The following is a 12,248-nucleotide window of genomic DNA, read 5'->3' on the forward strand; positions in this document are numbered from 1 at the left end:
TGTCCCTTGCGGGACCCCAAAAAGTTAGGTATGAAAGAATCTGCTGACACTAATACGAGCAGGATGTAGGTGTACATGGAACAGTAGGTTGTGCAAGTGTGATAATACATGGGTTGAAAAAACGTACATGTGTCCTGAGATGGGGAGAGTGGGCAATGTGTAGGGGTGTGCTCATACCCCAGCTGCGCTCGCAGTAAGTATTTGTCACGACTGCTGTAGAGGGGTGCCAGGTAGGTGGACCATGGGTATGCATTAATGGGCTTAAGTGTGCAGGTGCTGGTTGGCAGAGATGTAGTAGGCCCGCCCAGTGGAAGTCATTAATATTCTTATGTGGGCATAGCATACGCCTACACCTCCCAAACCTGAAGAGCACATCTACCGGATAGTTTGTAATCCATCGGGAATACATAGAGACCTACACAGTGCCGTGTACCTGAGTAGCATGGACGTCCATAGTTATGTATCAGAATGTAACAAAGTCCAAATAAACACTGCCAGAACTACTGATATTAGGTGAACAGGTGGTGGAATACAGGTAATGACAGATGACAACATGTATGAGTCATATGCAGCATGTACCTCGACAAACGTGAATGAATACATATGTTCTGTGACTGTGAATGTGTCTGGTTAATAGAACCAATCATCTAAATGTGTCCTGCAGGGTGTTATGCATTGTTCCTGATATGGTGTTCAGTCACACCCATTGGTATGTGAGTTCTGCTACTGACGGAAAGTGCATAAGTTGCTGACCACTTCAGGTAGATGATAGCATAATAGAAGAGGTTAAACACCCATACACCTGCGAGGGACACAGCCGTCTGGGCAGTTGTGTCTTGCAAAACAACAGTTATGACACATGGCCTGTGCATACCTCTCAGCTGTCCCTGATTTTCATGGACGTCCCTGATTTCGACTCAAATTTTAACTGTCCCTCTTAATCCCACCTAAAACTAGTGACTTTTGAAGGAAAGGTGGTGAATTACACTTAATGAATAATGACAGTAATTAAGAGTTATAAACCTTTTACTTCAGAAAATGTGTATTAATTCATATGCTCTGATTCTGTCAATGTTTCAAGTTAATAGCAGTAATATTTTAAAAGTGTCCCTGATTGTCCCTGATTTTTTCCTGACTTGTCCCTGATTCTGTTGAAATTTGTCCCCAATTGGTTGAGGGGTCTGGGCCTGTGAGTTAGGGAATGGAGGCTATATAGTGTGTGTAGTGGTGTCAGACATCAATTTGTTGTATCAGTAACAGCTACATGTAATAGGAAACAGTATTATCAATTATAATGCTACATGAATAACCTTAACGTATGCAAACCATTGCGGTCATCCGTGTACTACTGGCTGTGGGTCAGACCTCTCAACCAATTGGGGACAAATTTCAACAGAATCACGGACAAGTCAAGAAAACACAAGGACAGTCATGGACACATTTAAAATATTAGAGCTATTAACTGGAAAGGGTGGCCTAATAGTTAAGGTGTTTGCCTTACAAAAACAAGGTGCAGGGTTTGAGTCTCACAAGGGATAATTGGCTAGGCTTAAAATGGCTCGCAAGGGCATTTAGCTTAGTACAAATCTATGAACCTATGAATCAGAGCATATGAATTAATACACATTTTCTGAAGTAAAAGAAGTTTATAACTCTTAATTATTGTCATTATTAATTAAGTGTAATTCACCACCTTTCCTCCAAACGTCACTAGTTTTAGGAGGGATTAAGAGGGACAGAGTTAAAATTTGATTCAAAATCAGGGACAGCCCTGAAAAGCAGGGACAGTTGAGAGGTATGCTGTGAGTATTTGTTGCCTCGACACATGTGATAGCTCTACATATAGGGTCTATAGGGCCGTCACCAGTCTGAACGGCCAAAGTGGAACCTGGTCTGTAGAACTGTCAGATGTACCAGGGCAGAACATACTTACAGTCATGCATAGTACAGAAATATACATATCGGAGCAAATCAAAGTGTAGTCTAGCAGCAGTACAGTTGCTTATGCTACTACATATGACATATCGACGTGTCAGGTATACAAGACCTGTAACAAGCGACCAGTACAGACACCTACAACATGAGAAGGTCCCCTAATCAGGACAGTTGCAATGGCTAGAGTATTGTCCATACCACTCAACTGTTCCTGAATGTCAGGTACGTCCCTGAGTTTGACTGAAAGTCTAACTGTGTCCTTCTTAATCCCTCCTAAATGTAGTGGCTGTTGAAGGAAAGGTGGTGAATTACACTTACTGACTAATGACAATAAGTAAGAGTTATAAACAACTGTTACGTCAGAATATGTGTATTGTCATATGCTCCGATTCTGTCAATGTGTCAAGTTAATAGCACTACTTTTGTAAAAGTGTCCCTGTTTTTCATGACCTGTCCCTGATTCTGCAGAAATGTGTCCCTGATTGGTGGAGAGTTCTGGTATTGTCACATGTGATGTGTGATGAGGGACTGTCCCATGCAAAGTGGGAAAGGTGTCACTCCTATAGTCTCCCGTCGTGCAATCTGAAAGGTGGTCAACGTGCAGTTGGTATGCGGTAGCATGACTTGGCAGACAGATGCGTTAACAAACTCAAGTCACATGTCAGCATTGCAGAATATTGGTTCCCATGTATCAGGCAGATGGGAGCAGATCGTATGAGGAACACGCATATAATATGATTACGTCACTGGGCAGGTTGCCGAGTCCGTACAGTCGAACGGCTGCCATCGCAAAATGGTTACACATACCCGATACTGTAGTCATGTAGTCCGATGTAATACGCATCATAAGGGATCGCACACACCCAGCGTGAGTGACAAATGTAAGTGGAAATGTTGGAGAGTGAGCGGCTGTAAGTGTGTTTGTCTACCAGTATGCCAGTAGTGCCCTGTCAAAGAAATGTGGAGTGTAAACGTGTATAAGGTGCTGTGACCAGAGGTCAGCAGTGCTTAACACTGTGCAAACCCACGCACAACCGCTCCCACCTGCTGGAATGTGCGTTACCCGGTTTGTATCCAAAGGCGTCGGCCTGTCCGTAAACAAAGAACCGCCCTATACACATGATGGTAGAAGTACCCTGCGCACATAGCTCATGTGAATGAACAACAGACCATAGCATATGTACAGACAATAGACTGCAAACACCATACAGTGCAGACATCCAACAGTATAGCAATGTACTGGCAGATATGTCTGGACTACTGATGTGTGCATGCCTGGCCATCCTGTGTTTCAGTGTGTGAGCATGTCCAGTATGACTGCTGCGCATGTTGTAGACTGACAATACCATCATGTGTGTGAGCATGCAAAGTATGGTCAACTGTATTGCATGTGTCACATGTCCAGATAGTTAGTACTGTGTTGCTGACCCCTCCTTTCTACACAGACAGGTGACATGCTGTGTCTGCAGGGTGGCTAATGGTCATATGGCATTGACAGTTGCTACATGTCTGTATAGCATGGGGGGACATGCAACAAGAGTCCTACACAGCACCGTGGGTGGTGCACATGACTCTCACATGTGTAGGTGTGACAGGGGGGCACAGCCAACAGCTGCACACATCTTCTGCTACTGTACTGGTCTGCCGGGTGCTCCATGTCAGTGTGTGGACCAACCTAAATTGCTGGTTGGAGGGATAGCAGTGTACATCAGTTCCCAGCATTAATTACCAGCACAGTGGTGTTGGACGTCCTATTACACATCCTACATCAAACAGCCTGGCCTGCTGTTGTCTGTGTGTGTCATACGGGGTTGGTATCAGTCACTGGGCATATCCATAGGCCATCATATATCATTTGTCTGTATTGGTCCATATCTGTCCAGCTGCATGGAACGTGTGTGGGCTGTACGGACACACATGATGGTCAGCCCATAATCTGCAGTGAGTATGACACCCTGTGTACTACAGGCTACCATTGTGACCCCCGTATGTGCTACAGAGGTCATGGTGCCACTATGGATGTGTACTGTCTGCTGCCCTAACATTTGGCCACCACAGTCACTTGTATGCTCACATACATACCAGAGCAATGGGTAAGTACACATTCTAACACAACCACCACTTGTTAGGTCAATAGACATACCCTGGTTGTGTTACGGACTTGAGGACGGTGATGGAGTGCTGCCTATGTCAGATGCACACAGTGCACCTCCCATACATGGCCGAACACAGGTACTGTCTTGTTTGGCATCCATTTTACTGTGTGCGGGTCAGAGAGGGGAAATCCGTGGGTACCTATTGTGTCAGTGCATATGCCGTGTGTTGCTTCTTTGCCAAGGGCAGGTTATACTGTGCATGGGCTGTCGCCGACTGTGCCCTACTCAGGTAGTTCCTTCACCAAGTCACACTGTGCCTGTACAGGTCTTGGCAGTGGTGTTGGGTTGTATGGCCCTGCCCCATGCTGTTCCTGCTGCAACTGTTACTGGAGGTTAACATTGTGTAGCATAGCAAATAACATAACGACATGTGTGCATGTAGCTTGTGAATACTGCAGAGCCCCAACAGATGTGTCCGGATACCAGAACTGTGAACCGAGCATCCCAAACACATGCACATGTATATGTCTTGCCTGTGCATCCGCCTCAGTATGGTGTGAGTGTTCAGGTGTGTGTGCATTGCTGATGGGTGTTATAAGCCACTACACCAGTGTTTACCTAGCATCCCTCACTAGGAGACTGTAGGGGATGTCCACATAGGCATTGGTGTGCTACAGCTGTGTTAGACACCATATATCAGACACATCACAGCTTCCAGGGCAGACAGCACACACATTCAGTCTCATGCCCTGGCCATCGCATAGGGCCTAGCTGTTAGAGGTTATGCCTCTGCACTGACTGTAGGCCCTACTCTGCTCCCCGGGTGGTGCTACATGTGCAGGCTATAGCACCAAGTACCCCAGGGTACTCATCCATGTGGTTGAACAGATTCATATTGCTGGTCCACTAATCACATATGTGGAGGACCTGTACGTGCTCACTAGCATGTGTTGACATGCCATCTGTGAACTGGTGCAATACTCTGGATGCAGATGCCTGTGAGATACCCATGATATCCCCAATTGTGCTGTGTGAGGTGCCTGTGGCTAGTACACCTAGGACAACACATCCCATGGTATCCACTGTGATGTGTTCCCCTCGGCCTGTGTGATGTGTTAGGCACAGGTCAGCAAGCTGCTGTAGGAGGTCTCTGTCCACCCCATAGTGCTCCAACATCCCTAGCCCATGTAGACCCTGGTAAGTCACCCTCGGTCTATAAAGTCTTATGTCACCCCAGTATGGGTTGTTCGGCAGCATACACATCCGCACTGCCCCAGCCCCCTGCACATGTTGGTATATGTTGCCTGCTGCAGCCTGCTTCATTTGGTTGGACTCTGTCAGGAAATGTCCCTGCAGGTATACACCGGTGGTGTAGAGTGTGGATGAAACATGTGTGTATGCTGCTTGCTCGCATTAATGTACTGTTTATGTGTGGGCTGGCCATGTCATCAGCTGGTTGTGCTGATCAACATCTGTTTGTGCAGCCTGGACACCCTGACTACCCCACCACTGCTGTCAACCCTCCCAACGTCACCAGGCAGGTATAGACACACCCCTAGCTTAGGATTGTTAAGGCAGGAGCAGTCCCGAGGCACAGTTCTGCAATGTACGTACAGTATGCCTGACCCCCCTCCCATGCTGTCAACTATATGCGAGACCTGCACCTGGCTGACTACACACATACACTCCAGGGACTGGCAGCACACCCTGGTGATAAATGTGATACACCATAGTCAACCTCATCTGCATAGTATAGTCTTCTAATGAATAGTTATATAACCCATACCAAACCTCCAACATATTAACCACTGCTCAGTGTCACTCAGATCCACACACAACTGACAACAGGTGCCTTACCATCACCATATTCGATGTCCCATGGTCTTCCCAGCAACAAAATAACCAGTGTCTACACGACTACAACCCGTGGCCCTGCACACCACTGACGATGTGCATTAACATCACGCCATGGCAGATATACATAGATCCCAGGTTATCATGTACAGATCATCCGGCACAAATAATCAATAGTGCTGAAGTCCCCAGACATATGTTCACATCTATGTCCACCTCTACATCTACATATATCATATATATTATTTGTAGACATATATACATGGACATATATATATGTATATATACATACACACATATACATGTACACATATGTAGATATGGCATTTATGTCACAACAGCAAACCACATGACAGCAATGCATTAGACAGGAATGGAAAGGAAACTACATGTGCCACCTGCATCATGTAGTGTTGTTAATATCAAGGCACATGTGTTATGTTGCGTCACACGGGTCAGACTGTAGCAAGGGTAAGAGTAGGGCTGCTGACAGTTACTCACCAGACCTATTGGTGACTGTATGTGTTGACAACCCAGGTTTTGGCAGAATATGTGGGCTGTGGACATTAAATAGGTCAGCAACAAAACAAACTGAACACATCCTGTAGCTAGCCACCCACAGATACCAACACATACGGTATAACTGCCAAACACACACCTGCCATGCCCTGGAATTGAGCATCTACCTGTCTAGTCTACCACACTACAGCATTATGCAGTAACAGAATGTGCTACCAAGTTCCGGCATCACCGCACTCCCACAGGCATACTTCTAGGTGGATGACATCATCCGCAAAGGCAAAGACGCCTATAGGGAATGTATGTGGTGTGAGCCATCTAAAAGCATTACTCTGTCCCCAGGCAGCTGGAAAAACACACACACACACACACACACACACACACACACACACACACACACACACACACACACCTGGCAGGGCTGGGAGTCAAACATACACCTAACTACCTTATCACACTACAGCAATACGCAGTTACAGAACGCGCTACCGAGATTACTGAACACAGCACTCCCGGAGGCATACTTCTAGGTTGGTGACATCATGCGCAAAGGCAAAGATGCCGATAGGGAATGTATGTGGTGTGAGCTGTCTAAAAGCATTACTCTGTCCCCAGGCAACTGGAAACACACACACACACACACACACACACACACACACACACACACACACACACACACACACACACACACACCTGGCAGGGCTGGGAGTCGAACATACACCTAACTACCTTATCACACTACAGCATTACGCATTTACAGAAAGCGCTACCGAGATTACTGAACACAGTACTCCCAGAGGCATACTTCTAGGTGGATGACATAATCTGCAAAGGCAAGGACGCTGATAGGGAATGTATAGATAGTGAGCAGTCTGAAAGCATATTACTGTCGCAAGGTAGACGTAGACACACACACACGGCAGTGGTGTGATCAGGGCAACTAAATATCTATGGAGCACTTCAACAACACTACATAGATACGGGACGCACCACAGACAGTACACCCTTCAAGAAAGTCAACCAGTGTGTTCAATGTAGGCATCCATCATGACATTGTAAATGGACATCTGTTGCCTGGATGACCACCATCGCTATACAGGATGTCAATGGCCATGCCCATACAAAGAGGCACATCACTGACACAAGGTGTCACTGGGCATGCCCACACACTTAGTATCACATGTCCATTTGGAATGTACTGTGTGTCCATCTACACAACGCCATACTGGGCATGCTCACACACTTAGCAATTGCAAAGGGCTGTCTTGCATTCATATGGATTCTAAACACGGAAGGGTGCAATTTGGAATGTACTGTGTGTCCATCTACACAACTGCATACTGGGCATGCTAACACACTTAGCAGTTGCAAAGGGCAGTCTTGCATGCACACAGATTCTAAACACAGAAGGGCGCAGTTTGGAATGTACTGTGTGTCCATCTACACAATGGCATACTGGGCATGCTCACACACTTAGCAGTTGCAAAGGGCCATCTTGCATGCACACGGATTCTAAACACAGAAGGGCACAGTATGGTGTTACTGTCCCCACGTACACGAAGGCCACTCACATGTAGTGACCAGTTCACACTCAGGAGCCATCACAGATGTCTCAGGTACAGATCACAGAGGTACACACTTCAGTCTACAATGTAGCCCTCAGACATCGCCATGTCATTGGACCAGCAATACACAGCCATACATTACCACAACACTGTGTGACTCATGACCAGTGGACTGTACATAGGTCTACAGCAACTGTGCAGACTACACATGTACCAACAGAGTTCCATCATGTGTTATGCATTGAATTGATACCACTGTAATAACCAGGTCAGCTCTACACATACCAGGGGCCCTGGGTCTTACACAGCTGTGACAGATGACTGTCACTGTACACCCAAGAACCCACATGTCTGGATATAACATACATGTAATCGCAGTGGATATGTGCATGGACCACACACATAACACATATGTACATAGCATAGCTTTTGCTCTCCTCCATGCAGACAAGTGGCTACAGCAATCACACGCACGCAAATGGAAGGTGGGTCCATGGCTGTTGAATGCTAACAGTACATGAGGTAGCACTGTTGACCGAGGACACAACCCTCTGTACTAGTTACCCATGACACCCATCATATCATACAACAGTCCATGTGTTATGTATGTCATCACACATGTCCACCAATTGCAATGCATACAAACATGGCTACATGACAGGCATGTAGGACCAACACACATGTACAACTTGTAGTGTGCATGCAGCTACTATGCATGTGCAGTAGCTGATGTATGTAACTCATCTGTGCCTAACTACAACATGCAGTTGCAATGCAGCCCCATCATTGACACCTGTATATGGTGACATACTGACAGTACGGTAGGATGTACATCAGGTATGGATGGATGTGTGTACATAAAGTGGTGATCCCCCTGCACAGATGGATGCTTGCTGGGGACGTCTCACAGGTGTGTCACATGCCATCCTACCATTACATGTGCAAACAGTACGCTATGTTGCTGTTACTTGACAGTGAAGACATAAAACCTACACAGTGGTCAGGTGTTACTGACTGTATATCACTTGACACCTGTAACACTTATATCCTCCCATGTGCATATAGCAGCACAATTGCCGGACGTAGCGTTGGTACACATAATGCGGCCAATACTGCTGCATGTCTGCCAGACGTATCATCATATAGCAGGTGTATCATTCACAGTACTGCCATGTGTGTTTGCTTGTGTGACCATATATGCCACATATGGTGGGGAATACATCCCAATTATTACACACCCCTGTACACTGTTGTAGAGATCTGTACATACTGCAGTGTGGAAAGCATGACATAGGCAGGGGTGGTGTGTGTATCACACACATCATCTATCTGTATGTGTATGACATTTGTGGTCTCCACAGTGTGTGTGTGTGTGTGTGTGTGTGTGTGTGTGTGTGTGTGTGTGTGTATGTATGTATGTATGGCTGTCTGGTGCATGGAGTGAGGGCGTATGCTACCATACAGAACACACAGGATCCCTAACCCCTCATGGTGATGCAGTCTACTACCCTGCTGATGCCATCGGTCTAAGCCATACTGGCTACCTGTACATGTTCTTACTCAGTGTCGCATCATGTGGGTGCACAGTACTGTGAGGGTGATGACCACATAGGCAGGGGTCTTCACCTCAACACTATGGGGTGTGCGTTATAGTGTTGTTGACCCCGTGAGTGTAGGCATGTTCCTGTAATGTGACAGGGTATTACTGCTACACAGTGAGACTTCATGCTATCAAGTGGCCTCTAATGTTATCATCGGCCAGATCGCTGTGTACAACCCCTGCACCATGTCAACATACCTGTGATGTGACCTGGTATGGATGTCATGTCTGTAGCCACTGTAGCCTATTAAACTGCCCACATGCTTTTGGATCAGTATATGTGTGGACATCTGTGGTATGTTAGCCTTTCTAACAGTCAGGTTGAGGCTACGTATAGCATGCTGATATTGCCATACGTGCCTGTGAGTACTCCACAGTTACACATGGGAGACTGCAAACACTGCTGCCTGTAGGCACATGCAAGTAGACCATAAGGAGGGAACTAGGGCATCATTATCAACATGCTGTTACTGTTGTTACCGAGACACATACTGTGAACATATATCAATGGCTGTTAAACCTGTACTACATGGTATGTCTGGTGCGTGTTAACAGTACACAACTAATGTAATATACACTTCTCTCACTATTCTGTTCACCCTGTGCATCAGACCATTTGAGCATGTCCCTGCACTGATGGTGTGGATGACAGGGATGTGGCACAGGCTTCATCATATGCACAGGGTGATAATGTTTGCCAGGAGCATAGGCTGCACCAATGGATGACATCATGTGTGTGGGTAAGGGCCGGTGATATGATTGGACATGTCTGTTCAGTATGCATGTGGGTGTTGTGGTGCCCTACAGATGTGTTTGCTGTGTGCTTGCATGTGTGTGCACAGTTCTGCCTTTTGTGAGGCCTACACAGGGGTATTATTGACAACTCCAGATTGTACAGACCAGGTTGTACAGCTCACTGTGTCCGGCCATGGCCATGTGACCTGTGCCTGCCAGGGGTTGCACAGGCACTACTAGGCGGAGGTACAGATTGGCTACTGTCCGACGACACATGTCCACTGGAACCGTGTCCCCGCTGGGAACATCCAGGGCCATGTGCACATGGCCTGTTGTGTCCAGGTGTGGACAGCACAGTACCAGCTGCACTGCTACTGCTACCCGCACTATGGGAATGGGCATGTGAGGTGGCACGCTCACGTTGATCTGCACTGGGTGGTGTAGCTGGCCTACGTTCACATGGCCTGCACCTCACTCCTACCAGATGTTCCAGCACAGACAGCTCACGCTCGCAGATTGCCATGCCACGGTCAAGGACTCCAACCATGTCACCCAATTGCCTGTCCAGAACATCAGCAATCTGCTGTTGAGCATTTGCCCATGCCTGGATGTTGTCATTTAGGGTAGAGATAGCAGACCTTTGCAGCCTCTGCCCTTCTCTGTTCTGCCATTCAGCACATGCCTGTGCCGCCATTACAATCTGGAACATGTGTCTGGTAAGACCAGCTGCTGCGCTCTGTCCTGCAGGTTCATGTCTGCCAGAGGTCCTCCTACGAGCAGCACTGGCCACATCCCTGTGTTGCACATCTGCAGTCATTACACTGACACCATGGTGTGGATAAACACCTTCTGTAGCCACCACACATTCCTGTTCCACGCTAACAGACGCTGACTGTCCTTCTTCTATGGCCACTGGTGATGCGGTATGTGTTGGCAGCAGAACTGTGTGCGGGTAAGAGGGGGACATAGCTGGGATGGCAACTACTGACACAGATTCTGCCCCTGACAACCCTGCCTGTACCTCATGCATATGTTCATCACTGCTAGTATCTGTGGGGACACTAACATCAGATGGACCGCAGGAGGGTAACGCACCTACATCACCTGTGAATGCAAAGAAAGACTCTAAATTACAATAGACACACACACACACACACACACACACACACACACACACACACACACACACACACACACACACACACACACACACACACACACACAGACACACCATGCATGTGATTTGACAGATGGCATGCAGCATGCCTGTGATACAGCAGACAGCATGCAGCTCAGACATTAATAGTGTTAGTTAGCATACCTCCCTGGGGTGCACACTGCAGCAAACAGGTGTCATATCAGTAGCCATGCAGTTCACACAATCATGGTAGTATGCATGCATCCCCGTGATACACCATGTGGACCACAGCAGGATAACAGTACACATGGCTGACATGACCTTGACATGTAATCTACTGATGTGTGCATTAACATGCATAAATGTCTGACACAATGGTATCCTGACACATGTACAGCGTCGTAATGGGCATCACATTGCGGTGTTGTCTGTATGCCCTACAGATAGAATGCATGTGCAAATGTGCATGAGCATGGAAGGGTAGTGTGATCTGTCTACATTGCTATACAGTGTGAAGTATAGACACTGTGCCATGGAATGGCATCATGAGGCATCTATATTGCTATACAGTGCATAATATGTACACATTGCATAGTCATAACTGCATGCATACCCATGACATAACTGTGGATTGTGACCTACGATGCTGAGGTGTATACACACCAAACCATGCTGTGTCATGTGACAGGTCATTGGAGGACCTACAGATGACACCCCTGCACAACTACTACAGAGTCTTAGCTGCCTGGCAACCATGTCCACACATAGCAGACTTGTCAATTCACCATGTCCCACATGACATTGAT

This window comes from Protopterus annectens, chromosome 1.part1, assembly GCF_019279795.1.
Source record: "Protopterus annectens isolate FY-2018-M chromosome 1.part1, PAN1.0, whole genome shotgun sequence".
Taxonomy (NCBI): domain Eukaryota; kingdom Metazoa; phylum Chordata; order Ceratodontiformes; family Protopteridae; genus Protopterus; species Protopterus annectens.